Source organism: Pavona decussata, unplaced genomic scaffold (assembly GCF_977016875.1).
Source record: "Pavona decussata unplaced genomic scaffold, jaPavDecu1.1 SCAFFOLD_416, whole genome shotgun sequence".
Lineage (NCBI taxonomy): Eukaryota > Metazoa > Cnidaria > Anthozoa > Scleractinia > Agariciidae > Pavona > Pavona decussata.
This window is the reverse complement of record NW_028145778.1, coordinates 890,001-902,500: the sequence shown is the minus strand read 5'-3', so window position 1 is coordinate 902,500 and position 12,500 is coordinate 890,001. Positions and strand designations below refer to the sequence as shown.

At 38.1% G+C, this 12,500-nt stretch overlaps 1 long non-coding RNA gene across 1 annotated transcript; it reads left to right on the top strand.

The window, feature by feature from the left end:
• Positions 1-4,152: 4,152 nt before the first annotated feature.
• Positions 4,153-9,185, top strand: LOC146450940 (uncharacterized). Its single transcript, XR_014860202.1, has 3 exons — positions 4,153-4,549; positions 4,997-5,053; positions 8,517-9,185. It is a non-coding gene; the product is annotated as an uncharacterized LOC146450940 (long non-coding RNA).
• Positions 9,186-12,500: the final 3,315 nt, after the last annotated feature.

Sequence of the window (12,500 nt, the reverse complement as noted above, 5' to 3'; positions counted from 1 at the left end):
AAAGTATTTCCGAAAACGCATTTCGGGAGCTTTCTAGCACCCAAAATTTTCGGGGGACAATGACACGACTTTTCTCGGGTCCGAAATGTTCGCATGCTTTGAGAAACACTAGAAATCGTTTTCGGGACCTTAACGGGGAGCTTCTCGGGCCCGAAAAGTTTTCGGGGGTTTTGAAAAACGCACGCCGACCGGGACCGCATAACGTGGATGAATATTGTTTGAAATCATGACTCTAGTAACAAGTCATGGTTTGAAATAAATTTACCAAGTACAGGAGTATTTTTTGAAAGAAGGAAATTTTTTGAAGTGTACTGTTTCAAATAATTCGAAATTGGGGAGTGGATTATAACAAATAATAAGTGAAAGAAGAGGACATTGGTTTTAAATAATTAGAATGAAATTTCAAATTATTTGAAACAAATAATTAACAAGGCGGACATTGTTTGAAACGATGAAAGTGAAAGATAAACCAATTTTATGAGATAAATGCAATTGATTTAGTAAGTTTAGAATAATTGCGAGATAATTGTGATAAATAATTTTTGTACACTTGGCACCCCATACCATACTACCTGCATTTCCTGGGTTCTTTGAAAAAGAGACGACTCCTACGCCAGAATTTACCAGATTTTCAAGTATCTGCCTTGTGTTATGAAAGGTGAATGAAAGTTTTTATTAAGCCTTGTTTTTCTTTCTTTTATAAAATCACTTAATCTTTTCCCCTTGGTGGGTGCTCTTAGGCCCGTTCAAACGGTTTCAACATTTTCTTCAACATGCGTTTTACACAATTGTTGAACCAAATGTCGGGAACGTTTGAACAGGTCGTTCAACATTGTTAAAAGCGTAAAAAAAAAATGTTGAAAGCTTGTTGAAAATGTTTAAAAAGAACACACACACACAACAACAACAACAACAACCATATCCATTGATCGAACCTCTCCACTCCTACAATTAAAAACATGCAATTCACAATAGTTTTCAGTCTGTGGTTAGTGAGGCCATAAGTATGTAAGCTGTTGAACAGGACTTGACCATGGTTAGAACTTTCGGTGGGACAATCCTGCAGTGGTCATTCTTGCTTTGCAAAAAGAATGTACGTGGGACGAGAAAAGCGTTGGCCGATGAGCTCCCATGCAGTCATTTTTGGGGGAATCCTGCTGCCTTAAGGACGTTTAAGAACGTTGCCTACTTTTGCAACTGCGCATACGTTCTGCGCATCTCGAGATACTCGGGTTTCCTATGGACGGTGCCTAGTAACACAGGGATATTTTTGCGTGGTTTAAAACTATGCGGACAAAGTATAACTCAGCAAGTGCTCTTAGTATCCAAAGTGAAAATTGGTAGCCATGCATTTTTCACAGATAATAAAGCTTCAATTTGGAAAAAAACACCATACATTGCTTTGTATTTTAGGGCTTTTTAGAATAATTGTTGCTTGATTATCTTTGAAAAATGCGTGGTTACCCCAATTTTCCTTTTGGATTTCAAAAGCCCTTCAGTGAGATCTCCTTTTCCGGCATAGTCATAAACCTCACAAAAATACTTCGGTATTAGTTGGCACCGTCCTTGAACGATTGCATGAGCGAGTAGGTTCTGACGATACATAATGATTGTTTCCTTCTCCCAACACCTGCTTCGTACATTTTTACTGTAAGTCCTCGAATAAGTCCCTCCCCTCAGATAGGCGCCCCCTCCTAAGGACAAATTTGGAAATAAGTGCCTCTGTTCGAGTTTGCGCCACACCCCCATCTGCTCCCCCTCTGTTTCCATTTGGGTGAAGTAATCTCGTACCCAGATCTTCTCACTGTGCGACATGAAACATCTGCCAAGAATGTAACACATTGCAACGGCTGCGCATGTTGAACACTTTGCCTAACTTAAAACTGAAACAAATGTATAAAGGGGTTAATTTCTAAAGAAAGTGTGGTGCTGTGTCGGTGGGGAGTGGAAACGGATGTTTAGTTTATCAGCAGCGATAAGGAAACAGGTCATTTTCGACTTGCTTTGAACCTCGTTACGAAAGCGAGGCTAAGTGCTAACCTTTTCAAGGGAAAATCACTTTTGTTTGCCTGGGAGTGAAAAATAATTTTCACAATAAAAACTATGTACGAACTATTGCGTCCATAATGAGGTTCAAAGGGACTTAGAACTGATGGCCTACTTGGCCACTGCACAGAGATTCGGGTGTTGACGTTTCGAGCGTTAGCCCTTCGTCAGAGCGAATCAAACAGTCAAAGAATAGTGGGTTGAACGAGGTTTATGTAGCTAGTGATGTAGCTACGCCACTGGTGGGAGTATGGTAACGAACAAAACAAGAATAAATTAGTCATATGAAAAGTGTCCTTTGATTCGCTGGAAATTCAAAGTGCCGATTTGGACGATGCTAGTCCGCGCTAGTCAAACAAAACGTACGTGTATGAGCAATAGTTTGTAATGGGCTGTATTCTGCAGCTTCTATACCTGATATTAGACTGTCTTGACTGAAATGTGACGTGGATCGTTTGCGGTGATGTCTTTGACAAATGAGCTTTTTTAAAGAGAAATTGGCGTTCGAGTTAAAAAAAAGAGAAAAATAAAAAAAAAAAATAAATAATAATAAAAAACCCGAGTCCGCGTTTTACTAACACCCAAACAAACTTGACTTGTTTGTTTTTTGTTTTGTTTTTCCGGCATTTTGTACACCGTATGTTGCAACATGTTTCGGCGGTACACTCGCTTGGGTGCTTAGTGCCAGTCCCCTCGTGGTACTATTTAAATATTCCATTCGCGCCAAAATTTAGTTATGTTACATAATACATTTATATAATTTAGTAACATCTAAACCTGAAGAAGGCTAGTTTGGCCAGCCGAAATATTGTTTTAAAATATATTACGTTGTGTCAGCTTTGCAGTAGTCTTTGGACTTCTCGGCAGATCGTCTTCATGTCCATTTCGCTTGTTGTTACTGCTAGTCTCCGTGTATCCAAACTGTCAGGTACGTTCATGTTGTCCTTTCGCCGTTTATCTTTCATATTGTTGTTTTATCGCCTTCTGCTCGCAATATTCTTGTTATCGATCGTTAGCTTCAGTGGATGTATTTGTTGATGGGCAAGATCTCCGCAGGCCCCATACGTTAATATAATTACATTATAATTACGTTAATTACATTTTAATTTTAATTTAATTTAATTACATTTTAATTATGTTGATATAATTACATTTTGCGACTCAAGGGCCGTTTACACGACCGAAAAAATTGGAACGGCTCGGATAAAAAGACGAACGGCTCCGACAAAATTTGACGTGTAAACAGTACTTGACCCGTTCCAGTCTTATCCGTTCCGTTCCTAAAAAGGTCCATAGGCGGCTATGGACCCCTTTCGGAACCGAACCGATAAAAAACGGTTCCGTACCCACATTTTTGTTTTCTTTTCAACGTGTAAACGCTCGCCCTTTTTTCGACACCGTTCTGTTACGTTTTTTCTGAGCCCGTTGTACTCCATGTCAGTTGTTTAGCATACCATTGATCATTAGAGTAAGGGCTGTATGCAAGATCAAACCAAGCGCTTGTTCTTGGTATTTGCCACAAGCTCCGTGCGACTGTGAAGTGCGATACAAGAGCTGTTAATAGGAGAACCGTAAGCCTTGTTTTTCTCCTAATTCGGTACATTCTCTCGGAAGCATTTCTTTGAAGAATGACTCGCGCTGTCAAACGTGAATTTCGTGTTCTCTTCTTCAGAAGAAACCAGAAAAGTGCTTGTAAATTTATGATAGTCGGAGATACGCACAGTGTACTTTATGTGTAAGCGCATATGAACAACTAATCGAAGCAGTTTTGTTTAATTATTGCGGGCTCTATCGTTACCGGTCTCGAAGAAAACAACGTGTAAACGGTCTAGTACCCGTTCCAAGGGGCTCTCAAGTACCGTGCCTTTTTCTGTTAGGTACATTACAGAATTTGTACGTGTAAACGGAAGATTTCATCTGGAACCGGTACTTGTTTCTAACCGAGCCGTTCCTTCTCTTTTAACGTGTAAACGGGCCTTGTCAAACTCCATTTATGCTTTTTCTTTGTGTAAGAGGGTTAGTATGACAGTGATGCATGTATAATTAATGTATGGGGCTGTGCGGAAATCTTTCCCCATTTTGTGATAGATCAAAAAGTCTAATCCAAGTGTGCGGTCACGTGAGCAGTATCGAAAGGGATTCGAAACAGTTGATATTTCTCCAAGTATCGAAGACCGGTATCGATAATATCGACCCACAGCACACGGTTGAAAATCAAAATGGCGGAAAAGTTCTGTTTTTCTGAACGAAGGAGAGATTGGACAGGAAGGGAAGATAAAACCTTTTTATGCGTTGTTTCGCCATTTTAAAAAACAGCCAGAAAAGAAGTCTAACACGAAGAGAAGAGTTTGGCGTTAATGCTGCGATTTGAGAAGAGATACCCTCGTTTTTACGATCGATACCTGAAGAGACATGCCCATCGACATGAAGTTTGAAGCTGATTGACAAGCATTAAGGACAAATTATTTACTATTTGGTGCTATTGATACGCCGAGAGGTTGCGGTAAGAGTGTACCAGCATAAGATATAAAAAAGTGAAAAGAAAAATGTTATCAAGACACCCAAACTGTTAAACCTACTGATTTTTACAAGTCTGAAGGGCAGGGGTGACTTTTTCAACGAATTGTCTAAAGAACATTTCCAGAGCTAGGGGTATATGCGAAAAGATTGCAACCCATAATATAAAATTTATTATTTGATAGAATCATTCTTCATAAAATTCTCTCAAATATTTTCTCAAAAATTGTTCGTATGACTCGTACGCAATCTTCCGACACCACTTTGTGCCCCCCATTGAAGTCGCCATCAATATGTCCAAAACCCCGGTGTTGCGGGCACTTTTGTAATTTGTTACAGGAAAGGCCGGTAGTGTAAGGGTTAAAACCTTAATGAGATGTTGAGACAAATATAGAGTTCCATTGTTTAATCAGGTAATGTTTCCGCCAATTAGATATGCCCGGATGTAAGTGGAATCTATTTGATGAAGACTGTGTTAGCATTCAATAGAGTGAGTATAATTTTTTGCTTAATTGCTATATTTACAGTGTATTTGGTATCATGTAGTGAGTTGATAAGTAAATTGGCCACTGTAGAGAAATTAAAAAAGGTGTTATTTCGAGCGTTTACTCTAAACTGCTCTTTCTACCTAGTTATCATTATTGACATAATTTGATGGTAAAGTCATTATGTATTTGGAATAGTTTGTTCTGACTCCCAATCAACCTGTATCTTTTCAATTTAGATTCGAGGACACATGGGTCCTTTGCAGCAGCAGTAAGCCTAGTATCATCTGCATACACTATACATTCTGCGTTTTGAAAATTACACAGGGGGAGATCGTCAATCCCATTGACTCCTTTATCGGCAAAACTGGCCGTATGGCAGGCATGTTCTGTGAGGAAAATACAAAATCCCCTGCCTCCCCTAGTAGGTGTACTTATTTTTGTGTTCTCCAGAGCTGTCAATTATTTTGGTTACAAATAAACCAATTAGAAGGAGTTGTAATAATTTATTTTGTCAGTTTTGATTTCATAATTAACTCTAGTCCTTGAGTGCTTATAAGAGGTCCAATTGGCATCTTTTGGGAACTAAATAGGCAATTTTTTTTAGTTTGTCTCTTTGGAACAATAGTTGTTTGTTGCCATATGCTCCAAGCTTAAATTGTGTCTGAATTATTCTCCAGCTCAACTAGATGCCAGGGGACCAATATAAGATCATTTCCAATATTCCCAGGGCTGAGGTTCTTAAAACATCTGCTTTTGACAGTTTTTTTTTAGCACAAATTTTCCTTACTACATACAGAAGACAGTGTTCACTCAATCCAATATCAGAGACTCCAGTATTTGAGAATTTCTGTAGATCATTAGTTAAAAACGGATCAGTGATAGAGGATGTATGCTTTGCTATGCATGTTGGCTTATTATTAATTGGGTATATTGATATACAGTTGAACTTTGAATATCAGGACTCTTTAGGACTAATGTGTAAATGGTCCGGATAATCAAGAGTCCGGATAATTGACAATATGAATATTAATGAGACAGTAATGTAAACAAAGGTAATGAAGAAAACAGAATTTAATTGCAGATAGATCAGAGCATATGTGTACCGCCTATATGTTATGATGTATTTACAAATGAAAAAACTGCTGTTCCAAGTGTAAGTGTATTCAAAGCGCTCTGAAATGTTCAAGCATGCTTGTTTGTTTCAAGGAACGACAATGTGATCGCATAGCAAAGTCCATCATTCATTGAAGCTGCATTATTTGGATTGGGTCAATATTGCTCTGGCTTTCCAGGACAAGCATTTTTTAAAAGATTCAATTGCTTCTGAATTGGATACTTGTTTCTCATCCTCTCATCCAAATAATTGTTTGCTTTTCCTTTATCAAGAGAACAGACCACTTTCATTTCATAGACATGGCTGTGATTTGAGTTTACAATAGATTGTTTGCGTGTTTACATAACTAATCAAGCTTGACATTCCCTTAGCAACATAAAAATTGAGCCAATCAGAATTCAGCTGGATGCATCATATTACATTGTTTATCTCATGCCACTCGCACTTTTTAAAGCGGAACAGATTAAAACCCGGAGTTTAAACACACATTTGGAAGGTTTAAAGAAGTTTTCGTCACTTCAATTTTTGAAGATCACATCTTAATTATATTCATGAAAAAAACGGGACCAGAGAAGCAAGTCTAGATAATCGAAAAGTCCACATAATCAGTGTCTGAATAATCGAGGTTTGACTGTACTGATATTTATCATAGATGTCCATTTGTTTCTGTGTACTGCAGTCAGGTGCTTCTGAAGCTACGTAACAATTTTTCTTGCCAATAATAACCTCCATATGATAGGACTCTAGTTCTTGTGGAATGGCTTCAAATCTATTCAATGTATCAATGGTTGACCCGGGTGGCCTTAATGCTATCTAATCACAATAAAAGGTTTCATTTTTGGTTTTGACACTTGAATACAAATTAATTCTAAGTTATCCTTGCGAAGATCAGTGAGGTGCTTATAATTTATTGCCTTCATGATATAGAGTACAGCCCTACCACAAGATCTGTTTCTATCTTTTTGTTCCACAGTGTATCTTGGAGATTTTGCTCTTGTCCGTATTATCAGGGTGTCTGTAATAGTGAGGTGTCAGCAAGGATAGAGTTGTCTGTATTTCGGTTCTATTACAATACAAAGCCATTATCAAACTTACAGAGAGAATGTGTGCTTGACTAGTACAAGAAAGGTAGTCAATGAACAGAAATAAAGATAGATAAATTGAAACGCAAACATCTGTATGTATGTTAAACTGGGAAATAAGCTTTATGCCATAGTTAGTGAGGGTTTGTGTTTCTAAATAGGCACCTGTTGACCCAGAAACAGCACGCCTATTTTTTAACAGAAATAACCAGTACTGTACCACTTTTTGACTGGTCCGTACCAATGTCGTGACAGTGTAAACTTTGCTTTAGCATATTGCATAACTGGATCCAAACTTTACTGCCACAGTTACAATGTAGGATGCATGCAGCTTTTGTTCCATGTCAGCTTGCTGGCCAGTGAAATTAAATATTCCTTATGCTGATGACACTGTGATTTATTACTCATGGACTGTTCTGTCTGACCTTGAAAGTAAGTTAAATTCAGATTTAGCTACAATTTTCAACTGGTTTTCGAGTAATCTGTTGACCTTAAATATCTTTAAATGTAATTTCATTATTCACAGAAGCTTAAAGTAGTTAGTGACGTCTCTCTTAAAGTAAATTCCTCTGCTATTGATAGGCCTGACTCGTTTTTAAATGAGTCAACTATGTCTTGGTCCGAGCACATTGACACTATCAGTACAAAGAATAATCAAAGGATTGGAATGATGAAGAGAATATGACATCTTCTGCCTCTACATACTAAGCTAACACTATACAATTGCTTAATCATCCCACTGTTTGACTATGGAGATACAGTGTGGGGTGATGAATATAACGGCACGCTTATGGGTCAGCTGCAAGTTCTTCAAAACAAGGCAGCCAAGGTCCTACTTAATTTACCACCAAAAAGTTCATCAACGGAGGGACTAGATCGTCTGGACCTAAAGACCCTCTTAATTAAAGAGACAACACTTCCATCACTGTATTATGATGCAAACATATCTGTTGGGGGAAATTGATTTTAGATTTGACATTAGACACAATAGCAGTTTTCATTCTTATCTAACTTGTAGAAGTAATGATTTACACCTTCCTCGTATGCGTACCAATTGGGGCAAGCGAACTTTCATTTATCAAGCCTCTAAGGACTGGAACAACTTAGACAATGACATTAAAAACAGCAAAGCATTGTCCCTTTTTAAGGCAAGGCTTAAAAGTATGTCAATGATGCACTTTCTGATTGTTTAGCTATTTTTAAATTCGTTTGATATTGTGAAATCATTTTTAGGTAATTTTATTTTTTATTTTATTTTTAAATTTGCAGGGCCCCGCTGAAAACCACCAAGGCAAGTGGGCTCCCTGAATAAATATCATTATTTAGCATCCAATCTAACAGACTGTAAACATCTGGCAGAAAAGTAAGTTTTACCCAAAAATCATCCTCTCTCTTTTTATTTTTGGGTTTTGATGTATGGGGAAAGTTAAGATACTTGAACTGAGGGTTATTATATGTAATCCCAGAAGGCTGTGTGTCTCGGGTAATTTGAGAAAACTTTGAAAATATGTGTGAAAATTTATCCTTAATTCTACGAGGACCTATTGCCCTTACCTGTTTATGACATGGGGGGCAACATTTTCTGTTGTAAAACAGTCCGCCCTGGCCCAGCGTAAAAACACTTTCTTGTGTAAGCAAAACAAACAAACAAACAAACAAACAAACAATTCACCTGTGTCTTAGTGTACAAAACAGACAAAACGAGATATATGTTAATTATTAACTTATTGTAAGGCCAAATACAAGTTTAATTCATGAGCAAACTAACAACAATAACATTAGGCATCAATTAATTGATTCACCTGCACTGTGAATTTTCCAATGCTTGAAAATCACACAAACACAGATTAACAAAAAATAGGAAACTGCACAGACCCCAGACTTCATTTCTCAACATATTTTTTCCCATCGGAGAGCGTGTAAGCCATACTTCATTGTCTATGTAGCCTGCGAGCAAGCTCTATTGGGGTTGGGGGGCGGGAGGGGGACAGAGGAGAGAGCTTGCAACGATGTCTCAGGAATTTTCATTTCTGCGTTGAATTTTTCAACGCAAAATGCTGATCGGTGGATATTGAATTTGGTGCTTACGTCATTGCTCTTCGCGTGCGTCGTGTCGACAACACAAAAATGGTGGCGGAGTTTGTATTTGTGAAGGTTGCAAGAATTTCTCTAAATAACTTAAGTTTTCTCTGGAATTAAAACCCAAGCAAAGTCAAGCTGCCAATGCTTTACTTCAAAGTAGCGATGTTCTTGCAGTTTTACCTACGAGATTTGGGACAAGTTTGATATTTCAACCTTTTGCAGCAATTGAAAGTCTAAAGTCTAACATCAAACATTGTTAGTTGTTTGCCCATTGCAAAGTATCATTATCGATTACTTGATCGCAGAAGCAAGAAGAATGGGGATGCCTGCCGCTTCGATTGCCGATATTTCAGATGGAGAGTCAAGGTCGTCCAAATTTAAGCTTTTTTTTGGTGTTTAGCTCAGCCACGCTTATGCCACAAATTAAAGCTTTCTGAATATATTGACTCAATTCCGAGTGCTTCTGTACGGCGTTAGCAGCGAACTGCCAGTTTTTTAGGCCAACATTCTTCAGAAGTGCAATGATTTCCTTTTGATCTGGCACTCTCACGTCTGCTTTGCTACTCGTTCACAACATCACAAATTTCACACAAGTTGAGTGTTACAATGAAACGACATTGTCGATATTGAGAATTGCGTCCTCGTTCTCGGAGACCCGGCTGCAAAATTGAGATCCTTCTGATTTCCTTGCACTGCTTCTTTTTTCCCTGGCCGGTCCGTTTTCAAGTTTTCGACATTTTTTATATCCAGTAGTTTTGTGGCGTCGACACTGCAGTCGCCAAGATTCGCATGACCCTTGGGACGACATTTGTGACCTCGACCTTTTGGTCAATCGGCTTTTGGTGTGCTCACAATAAAGTAAAATCCTTCACTAAATTTTCTGATTTTTGTGGCACTATGTAGGCATACTCGATCAGAGAAACTATAGTTTTTGTCAGCAAGGATTCCCGTCTTTCGAAGTGTATCTGATAACATTGTACCTTTCACATGTTTGTTTACGTTTGCTATTGTTCCGGTTTGCGCTGATCGGCCAAATTCTGACAGCAAGGACAGCAGGGAGCCGCGGGAAGTATTGGGGGCAGCATTCAAATTCCTGAGACATCGTTGCAAGCTCTCTCCTCTTTCCCCCTCCCGCCCCCCACCCCCAAGAGAGCTTGCTCGCAGGCTATCGTTTATGTTGAATTGCTTTTTTGGCGGCAAATAGAAACAGGTACTGTTGTCTACGTCTTTCGGGCACTTATACTTATTATACAAGCGAACTACACACCTTTCTCAATAGGACATTTTCACTATGGTGTCATTTGACTACAACTACCAGAATCCTTCAGTTTTTTGTTTTCTCATGCTAATTAGAGATATTGTTCTTGCCTTTTCACTGGAATTACAAAATTTGAATTTGAAAAGAAAAAACGAAATGAATTCTGGTAATTGTAGTCAAATGACGCCATCATGAAAAGGGCCTATTTGTAGTGTTTTCGTGCTGGTCAACCACTTTCATGTTAACCCTTTGGAGCCCAAATTGATTTTAAAGGATTTCAGAAAATTGACACCTATGCCTCATTCACACTAAGGCAACACAGTTTAAAATTGTTTCCTTCCTTTGCTTTCGGATTTTTGTCGACTACAGATTTAGCACACGTGAAAGCATACGTTAAAGTTTACATGAATTCTATGTCACAGCCAATGGTTCAGCTTTCTGTTGCCAATTTTCATTTTGTTAAACCTGGTTTAATTAAACATGTTTTGTTGGTTTGAATGGAGCTTTAGATAACCAAAAATATCATTAACTTTTAACCTTTTAAACATTATCAAGTTCTGCAAAAAGCTTTAGGATCCTTGATAAATTGCAGTCTGAATATGGTCCAATGTGAAGATCAATTGGTCTTGCACCATTTTTTTTAGCAAACCAATATAGTACAGGTTTTCTTTCTGTGGATTCTGGGTAGATTTTGGTCCCAGATCCTTGGGTCCAAGTGTTACATCAAACATGTTGTTTTCGTTTGGCCACCTCTTTCAATACTGGGCAACATTGTTGGATGATATTAAATGGAAGAAATATATGTTTCATATTATTATTCATTTAATATTGGACAATAATAAATAATAACTTATGATAATAATAACTTTATTAATGTGTCAAAAAATGTAGCTGAGGGGAGAAGTCTCCTCTATTAATAGTGGACACCTAACTAAATTCTAGCTAAAAAAGAATTAAAATTCACATCGTAAACCATATTAATGAAATTTCATACATCAATCGCAAAAATCATGTAAACCCCAGTCATTCTTGGCATAGGTTGCAGCCTCGACAGTTACTGACATTTGCAGCTAGGGCAGTAAGGTCCTGATTACGTATGACTCTTTTAAATTGCTTCAGAGAGGGTGGATGTGTTATTCTAGGAGTGAGATCATTCCACAGTTCAGGCCCTAGGTAACGAAGTGAGTGTTTTCCATATGTCACCGAAGAGAATTGAGGTTGAACAAATTCTCGCTTCCTTAATTAATAAGAGCCACTGTCTAATTGGAAAAGATTACAAAGTCTCTGTGGCAGTAATTCATGCTTAATCTTATACATGAAGATGGCAATGTCCTGTAATCGTCTGTTGTATAACGATGGTATGTCTGCTTTTGCCAGTAGTTTCTCGTAGCTAGAATGTTTGTCCTTAAAAACTGCCATGAGTCCTCTTTCTTGTATGTGTTCAAGCTTTCTCCTATTGCTTGCCTTGCAGAAGTGTCAGGTGAGGTGGGAATAAGTAAGGTGTGGTAAGATAGCAGCTTTATATAGCTGCCGCTTGGCTTCTGTTGGTTACCAACAGAACAAAAATGGGGTTGACAGGCCTGCACGACTTCCACCATGTGTATTAGCCTTGTTCACAGTTTTGCTCTAACGAGGATATCTTTTAGTGAAGGCCCCCTTGTATAGGATATTGTAGGGGGTTCTTTAAAGATTTCTTTTAACCGTGGTTGTTATTCTATTAAATGCCAGTTTTTCATGAGGATTTGTTTTAATATTATAAAAGGTGTTTGTCATCGTGGTTTAAAATGATAGATGAGTTATTCGTTTGTCTCACGATTGAGTCACAAAGATGTGGATTGAAATGTGTTTTCACATCAAGAATTGATTCTGTATGGAATCTAAAGCCTTCGTAAACGCTTGTGTCTAAGAAAGTT